Here is a 9,310-nt window from a genome sequence, read left to right on the forward strand (position 1 = left end):
ATCCGCTGCAATGCATTGTAGTTATGTGTTCTGCATGCTGGTCTGTAAGCTGTGAGAGGTTGCTTACAATTTGTAACATCGTGTTTTAGTCCTCCTCCTGCCAGGATTTCAATGATATGCAGAGGAGAGAACTGCTTTTGCAAGCTGGATTTCAGCATATAAAAAATGGGATTGTTATTCCTACTATTTTTGAACTAACAGTTACAGAGATGGATAAGGGATGTTCTGTGTTGTGAGGGCATACAACTTATGTAGGATAATATAAGATTTAAGAATCCAGCAACCACTTCTTTACCCTCCTGTTCTCTTTTTCCTCTTTTCAGACTCTGTTTCTTCCTGGTTTTCTCTTTTCCTGTGTTGTTTATACCTTCTTTTTCTAGATTTAAAATCAGGCATTACAAGTGCACTTCGTAAATATATATTTATTGCAATCTGAAGTAATGAAACACTTCAATATTTTAGTTTTGTTCGCGCTCTACGTTTTAAACGAACTTCTCTCAGGGTCAGGTGCTCGGTCTAATTTACCCGGCAACTAGCAGCGAGGGTGGAACGGAGATTGGGAGTAATGGAGAAGGCATGAAAGGGGTCAGTGTATTTTGATGGCAAAAGGTATATAAACCATTTAAACAAATGTTTAAGGAGATTGAGTAGCACAAGATGTATGAGCTAGCACTATTAATATCTGTGTGAAGAGATAAATTGTGTATTGGGAACACGGGAGACATTTGGCATTTCTCAGATAAGACCCACGGGCTCTTTTCCCTCCTGTGCTTGTCGCGAGCCCTTTCGAAACGGAGGCAGGAGAGTGCAGCCTTTCAACAAAGCTCTTTTACTCTCTCAAAGGTTCCTGTGTTTCTGTCTTTTTCTCACTTGCGTCGTCACACAGGCCCTTCTTTCTTCATCTCTGCTTTGGGGTTTTCTTCTTTATTTTTACCTCACATTCATCGTCGTCATCCTCTCTCTCCAACTGGGTAATCGGCTCGGTTTCTCTGGCGTCCTATTTGGTTTTTTTCCTCTCGCTCCTTATGTTCGTTTTGTTCTCCTTGTTAAAATGCTGAACTTACCTAATGATGGAGCTCACTGTGAAATTAGACAGTTGCGGGGGTCACAGTCCTTCATTGTCCTTTCTGGTGTGTTGTCTCTTAATTTTATCTTTTCCTTGACCTTTAGTCTTTTAATTTCTTTTCTTTGCCTTTTTTAACTTCTTGATGATCATCCTTCTTTTGCTTTTTGTTATTATCTTCCTTGCTTTCGATAGTTTTTTCTTTGTTTGGGTCTGGGATGAGCTATCGACAGTCTGCTTTCGCCTTAGTTTTGCCTTATATTACCCTTGGATTTTTTTCTTTTCTTCATCCCTTCAGTTGCTTTCTTCATTTCCTCTCTGGATTTTTTCTTCTTTTGCGGAGGGAGTCGGCCTTTTGTCATCTGTACATTCAGAATTGCCTCAAGGAATCCTTGGAGATATTTCTGCTGCCTAAAAGAGTGGGAGAATAAAGAGTGAAAACAAAGTTTTCATCCAATGGTAATGAAGTTATGAGAGGGAGCCAGAAGATATGCTCCAGTATATATCTAGTGCAGGAAGAGTATTCATCCACAAGAGATACAGACAAAAAACCATAGAACATAGGAGTTTTCATTTGAATATAAATGGCATTTTGGACAGGGCCAAACTTACAGCCTATGGTCAGTAGGCACAGCTTGTGTGACTCCTGCGGTTCTTTTGGAAAAAAAAAAGAACGAGTCAAACTCCCAGTCCCCCGACAATTTTGTATTAAATTTGAAATCGCCCAACTGAGCAACATGGAGCAGTGTGCGGGCTTTTCTCCTAGGTAAGCAGAACTGTGTAATAGCCCCCGTTGCCGGTGAGTTAGCTTGCAGGCTTCTCCTCTGTATCGTAGTTTTATTTTGTAACTCTTGTGGTGTTGTTGGAGGCTCTCTTCCCTCTGTATCGGTTATTGATTGACTTTATATGTTCTCTGTAGAGTGGTAAGCTCTTTTGGGCAGGGCTCTCTTCCCTCCTGTTCGTGTTATTGATTTACTTTATATGTTACTCCTTGTAGAGTGTAAGCTCTTTTGGGAGGGCTCCTTCCCCTCCTGTATCGGTATTTGATTGCTTTATATGTTACTTCCTTGTAGATGTAAGCTCTTTGTGGCGGGCTCCTCTCCCCTCCTGTTATCGGTTTATGGTTGTTTTATAATGTTACTCTGTATGTTCCAATGTATGTAACCACTTATTGTACAGCGCTGTGGCGATATGTTGGCGCTTTTAAATAAATGTTATAATAATAAATGAGCCCTAAAATGTTTACAAGTGTTTATTACAATGTTTAATTTTTACATTTATTTAAGAAATTGAAAGAAGCTTTTTGGTCACAAATCCACCACTGCCCTAAGGCAAAAAAGTAGAAAGGGTAAAAACCAATGGAGTTCCAGAGAATGGAGAATGTGCGCGCAAATGCATTGCATTTGACTCGCACAGCCAGGCTTTGCCAAAGTTGATGTGCAGTAGAACTGATTGGGTCCCACTGGGGTAAGGATGATGCTAATAAGCATTTTAATTGGTGCTGCTTAGATGGTCTAATTCCGGCATTTCCTTTCTTTGACAGGTTTTCTTGTTTGTTTTCGGCCTGTTTCCTCGAAATTCAGCAGGACTTCCTTACAGTCATCAGATGGGTCTTCGGGCTCCCAGGTGTCCCCTTCAGAGTCCTTCCACCTCACGCGGTACAATACTTTCACCCTGAAAGACCAAAGAGTTTAGTTTAGGAACAGCCTAGCAGCCATGTGGCTAGCGAAGAGTAAGCAGATAGCGTATAGGTACTCGAGTAATAAGCCGATCCGATATAAGCCGAGGGGTATCCTTATTTGTACCTAAGAAAACTGGAAAAACGTATTGATCAAGTATAAGCCCCTCAATGGTGCCAGCATGAAAAGCATCCATATACGGTATACAAATCTTTAATCCATAACTAATATGGCATTTCTGTATACTTAAATACAGTAAATTGCTGTATCACAATAATTATTTTCATGGCTCAATTTAAACATCCCGATCTCCAGAAAACAAAATGCCTTTCAGGACTGTAAGTGTGAATGGCTCCCAAGAGGGAAAACGCTGAACAGAGATAGATTATGGCATTTTTTACAGACACACAAATGTTGTTGCTAAAAGAAACTAGGAGCCCAGCAGGACTCTAATGGCCACGATGCTTATGGTTTTTAGTCTTTATCCATAATAAAACATCACCAGTCCTGCAAGGAAAGTGATCTTTAGAGAGAGACGAAGGCTTTCTTTAACACACTGTGTCCGCACCACTCGCTGTGTCCAATAATGTATGAAGAACCCAGTCTAGGCTTTAAATAAGTATTATATTCATTATGCATGGTACAGGATGAATGACTATGCAAGTGTCACACACCACTTCAAACCACTATATAAGCAAAGTTTGTCCTGTGAATGTTACCAGTGATAACATGACTGGCTTAATTCTGCCGAACGTGCCACAGTCGGGTCGGGGGGGTCCAGGGATGGGGGCTCTGGGGTGCTCCTCATGGCCGTCTCTGCTCCCTATTGTGCAGCTGCGCGATGCGCATCACACCGCTTACGGCGGCCGCGGGCAACTACTGTATTGCCTGTAGTTTGAGCGCATCATAACCCGAGTTTTACCATATATACCCGAGTATAAAGCCGATGCTTACTTTTTAAGCACTATTTTAGGGCTTGAAAAACTTCGGCTTATAATCGAGTTATATACGGTAATATCAATGTTAGTACAGTGTATGTATGGAGAAGCACAGTGCAAAGCTAAAAAAAAAAATAAATAAAAACACTTAAACCAGTGACTACATTTATGGAAAAAACCACAACACAATGTATATTTAGCGCTCAGGCAATTGATACAACCTCTAGGGTTCATGTATGACAAAGAGTCATTTACAAGTTACTTTGCTATTACACACTCCCTGCTCCCTGAACCAATGCAAAAAGCCTTTAGATTGTGAGCACACAGGGCCCTCTTTCCCTGGTTAATGGTTGTGTTTGTTTGGGATCTGCATGTACAATGTTATACACCCATGTTACTGGTACAGCGCGCGGATATGTTGTGCTTTATGAATACGGATGATTTCGGGTGGGAGCCATCGATGCGCCACAAATGATGCCATCACACCTACAATGATCTAAGAAGCGCTGCTGCACTAGCTACGCGGGATTACACAACACAGTTGCATGGCCCCTGCTATTCGTGGGTGCCGCTTGTTAGGCTGGCATTGTGGGTAACAAACACACAACAATTTGTCATGAACATCATGCTCACCCAACTCACGTATTTAAAGCCCTTATTTGAAGAGCAGGGAGAGAGCGCGTGTGATTGCTCCCATATAAAGCTGCCCGTACCTAGGCCATACGGCCAAATTGTAACTCAGTCAGGCAGCCGGATATCTGGTAAGCGAGTGTTGGCGGGAATTAGGCTGGGAATACCTAATCCGGCCAAGGGTGCCCTCCCACGCGGCACAGAACCTTATTGTGCCCAATGGCGCCCTCCCCTTGGGGTCGCACAGGATATTATATTATTAGTTCTGCCAAATGATAAATCCTACCTCCCAACATTGAAAACGGAAAACATACACAGTAGCTTTTGTGGCCCGCCCCAATTACCACACCCCATTTTTTTCTAAAATTACTCCTTTTATATAGTTGAATGGCGGGATCAGACGCTCATACTGTACTACCTAAGGAAAACAATATAGAACTCCTACATATTAAAATACAAAATATAGAGAGAAGGCATCAGTATATAACCCAGTTAGTAGTTAGTACCCCCCATACACACTGCCCCCTAGACAGTAACCCCCATTCACAGTTGCCCCCCATTGCCGCCCATAGACAGTAGCCCCAATTGACTCATTAGACCATTGCCCCAATTAACCCATTACACTAGTTTCAACAATGCCCCATGACAGTATACCCCCTACTACAGTACCCTCAATTGCCCCCATAGACAGTATCCCCCATATCACAGTACTCACAATTGCCCCCATACACAGTTGCCCCCATAGACAAGTAACCCCATACAAAGTAACCCCCCCAAATGCCCCATACATTGCTCCCATTACACAGTGCCCCCATAGACAGTAACCCCCATACACAGTACCTCACAATTGCCCCCATACACAGTACCCCAATTGCCCCCATTAGACAATACCCCCATATACAGTAAACCCAATTGCCCTCATAGACATGTAAACCCTTTCTTGGCTGTAACAGCCATAGGCACGACTAGGCTAGATAGGTTCTAGAGCATGGGGTACACGTGACTTCAGTCCTTCAGGATGGACCTTCGCTATTGTGGAAGTACCAAACGGGAGCTAAGGGTGTAGTGCACTACAAAACTCATGTAGCTTGTGCAGTGCAGAAAACAATGGGCGCCAGAAGGTTTTGCAGTTGACAGTTAGAACTGGTTTATTTTTCAGCAACAGCAACTTGCCAGGGTTATTTGCAATATACTCACACATCGTTAGCATAGCAGTCTCTGAGGACAGGCACAGAGAGGGGGCACACCCGCTCCCCCCAACTCCCCTTTGAGCCCGGGGCAGGATCGGCCACCGGTTCAGTTGCCCACTCCTGTTGAACAGGCAAGCTGGTTACCCCACTCCTCAGGCCCCACGGCAACCTTGGATCAGGGTTCAAACTACCTGCCTCTTAGGTTAAACCGTGGCCCTACATCTAAGGCAACGGCCTTCTGGGACTCCACGCTACTTTCCTCTGAGCCAAACTGCTCCCTGCACTCACTTTCTACAAAGTGCCCAAAACTTGCTATCTAACTGCTCCTCATTCACGGGGGTCCCTGGTCCCCGACTTCCCAGAGTGACGACACACTGTGGGGCACTATGGCTTACTGGGGCCTAGTTCTTCTGCCTCCAGCAAGTGCTGCTTCCCCTGTTGAAGCACAGGCAGGCCAAAGAGGCAGAACCCCCCCCTGTCTAAACCACTTATATCTGTGTCCCAGGGGAGGCGTCCCCTATTTAACAATAATCACACATTATGAACTCAAACTGATACATTGGGGCTTTGCCCAGTAACAGCCAACAGGAAGCTTGCAGGGTTTAAGCCATAGGGACTAATTACCCTATGGATCATCAGACAGTACCCCCCCATACACTAGTACCCATAGACAGTACCCCCCCATACACAGTATCACAATTGCCCCATACACTAGTACCCCAAACCAGCACAGCCGCCCATAGAGAAATCATGGAATCCCAGGAGCCACTCATGGGACGTGATAACGTTGCAAGTCCCTTTCCCATGAAGCTGACAATTCAGAGGCAGGTTGATGTCGTTCTCTCCTATATCAGAACAAAACTCCATGAAATATTGATTTGGGTTGCACCCCTAAAGATACTGCCCCCCCAGACACAGCCCCCCCAGAGCAGGCCCCGCACACCCCCCAGAGGGACAGCGCCCCCCAGAGACAGCCCGACAAGCCCCGCAAGCCCCCCCAGAGACAGCCCCGCAAAGCCCCCCAGAGGACAGCCCCGCACAGCCCCCAGAAGACAACCCCGCACAGCCCCCCCAGAGACAGCTCCGCACAGCCCCCCCAAGAGGACGTTCCGCACAGCCCCCCCCAATAGGACAGCTCTGCACAGCCTCCCCCAGAGAAGCCCCGCACAGCCCCCCCAGAGACAGCCCCGCACAGGGCCCCCCCCAGAGACAGTCACACACAGCCCGCTCCGCCCCAGAGACAGCCCCGCCCCCAGAAAAGCTCCACAAGCCTGCGCCCCGAGGACAGCCCAGCCCCCCTCTCAGAGACAAGCCCGCACCCCACACAGGAGGACACCCCCCCTCAGAGACAGCCCCCAAGGGCGGCTTCTGCATTAGGTGAGTGAGAAACTCGCCTCAGGCGGGCAGAAGCGCCCCAGTTACCAGGGGCGGCAAAAAGCTCAAATTATTTAGCACCCAAATAACTGATTATGAAATCCTTCCCTAAGGTAAAGTTCCACTGATTTCGGCTCCGCCTTCTCCCGCGGGGTCGTTGCGTTTGTAGCCAGCCTCCATCCCACTACAGTTACTGGCACTGCCGCTAGCGAACCACTATAAACCCACCACTCATGGCCCAAAATAGTCCCACTGGGGGGATTTAGCCATAAAACTGACTCGGGAATGGAAACAAATGACATTTAAGAACCCTACTGCGGAAACCAATAGTATAATTGGGAAACAGGTCGGAGTGGCCCGCCGGCCACTGTGGGAAATCTTACCGGTATAGCCCCCAGGCCCTTGGGGCCTGCTACATGCAGGTGTGTGCAGCGACATCGGACGGGTTGACAGAAGGGAAGTTCACCTTGGGTGGGCCTCCTGGGCCAGGGTGGGCGGCAGAGGTCTTTGTCACCAGTTGGTGTCAGGGTTTTGGGCCACTGACACTTGCGGGCGGGCTAGGGCCATGGGGATCAATCTGGAAGAATTCTGCCCAATTACCAAACTGGGACACTGGGCAGGCAGTTCCTGAATGGAACAGCCCTACTTGAACCGGGCTGTCTGGGTCAGAACCAAGATAGAAGCGGGCAGAGGGGGGACCCTAACCCCCTAATACCGCCTGTTGCTCTACATTCCCCTGTAATGTGAATAATTGTTACTAATGGCCCCGACGTGTTTGCTTGTGTGACCCCCCTACATTTATAGCATTGTGTTTCCTCCTACCCACAAGTTACTCTTGACAATAGCCCCCCCAACCTCTCTTCTACTTCCCTTGAAATAACACTGCTTTCTATTAGCTGTACCCCCTACACCTTTTCGTGCCCCGCTCACTCCCCACTCAGCATACAAAGTGCCTTGCAGGGTTAATATGGGCCCCCTTGCAGGCATATATTTAATAATCCAATTAGGGAATGAGCATATGCACAAGGGAACAGCCATTTTACCCAAACAGGGCGGGCAAACTACAGGGTTCCCTTGTGCCAATTGTAGTTATTATTACTCAGTTAGCACATTGGATTTGCTTTGAATACACTAGTGGGTGATTATCTCTCTCTTTTCCTCATTCTCACTGGGTTTATAGTTATGTGTAACTGTCACTGTGTCTGTCCCTTTCCCTTCTCTGCACTGCTGGTTCTGACTCCTGATATAACTCCCCAATATCCATTAATTCCTCATTCTCACTGGGTTTATAGTTATGTGTAACTGTCACTGTGTCTGTCCCTTTCCTTTCTCTGCACTGCTGGTTCTGACTCCTGATACAACTCCCCAATATCCATTCATTCCTCATTCTCACTGGGTTTATAGTTATGTGTAACTGTCACTGTGTCTGTCCCTTTCCCTTCCCTGCACTGCTGGTTCTGACTCCTGATACAACTCCCCAATATCCATTCATTCCTCATTCTCACTGGGTTTATAGTTATGTGTAACTGTCACTGTGTCTGTCCCTTTCCATTCCCTGCACTGCTGGTTCTGACTCCTGATACAACTCCCCAATATCCATTCATTCCTCATTCTCACTGGGTTTATAGTTATGTGTAACTGTCACTGTGTCTGTCCCTTTCCCTTCTCTGCACTGCTGGTTCTGACTCCTGATACAACTACCCAATACCCATTCATTCCTCATTCTCACTGGGTTATAGTTATGTGTAACTGTCACTGTGTCTGTCCCTTTCCCTTCCCTGCACTGCTGGTTCTGACTCCTGATACAACTCCCAATATCCCATTCCTCATTCTCACTGGGTTTATAGTTATGTGTAACTGTCACTGTGTCTGTCCCTTTCCCTTCTCATGCTGATTCTGACTCCTGATACAGCTCTCCAATATCCATTCATTCCTCATTCTCACTGGGTTTATAGTTATGTGTAACTGTCACTGTGTCTGTCCCTTTCCCGTCCCTGCACTGCTGGTTCTGACTCCTGATACACCCCCAATATCCATTCATCCCTAATTCTCACTGGATTTATAGTTATGTGTAACTGTCACTGTGTCTGCCCCTTTCCCTTCTCTGCACTGCTGGTTCTGACTCCTGATACAACTCCCCAATATCCATTCATTCCTCATTCTCACTGGTTTTATAGTTATGTGTAACTGTCACTTTGTCTGCCCCTTTCCCTTCTCTGCACTGCTGGTTCTGACTCCTGATACAACTCCCCAATATCCATTCATTCCTCATTCTTCTGGTTTTATAGTTATGTGTAACTGTCACTGTGTCTGCCCCTTTCCCTTCTCTGCACTGCTGGTTCTGACTCCTGATACAGCTCCCCAATATCCATTCATTCCTCATTCTCACTGGGTTTATAGTTATGTGTAACTGTCACTGTGTCTGTCCCTTTCCCT

Source organism: Xenopus tropicalis, chromosome 5, assembly GCF_000004195.4.
Source record: "Xenopus tropicalis strain Nigerian chromosome 5, UCB_Xtro_10.0, whole genome shotgun sequence".
Classification (NCBI taxonomy): domain Eukaryota; kingdom Metazoa; phylum Chordata; class Amphibia; order Anura; family Pipidae; genus Xenopus; species Xenopus tropicalis.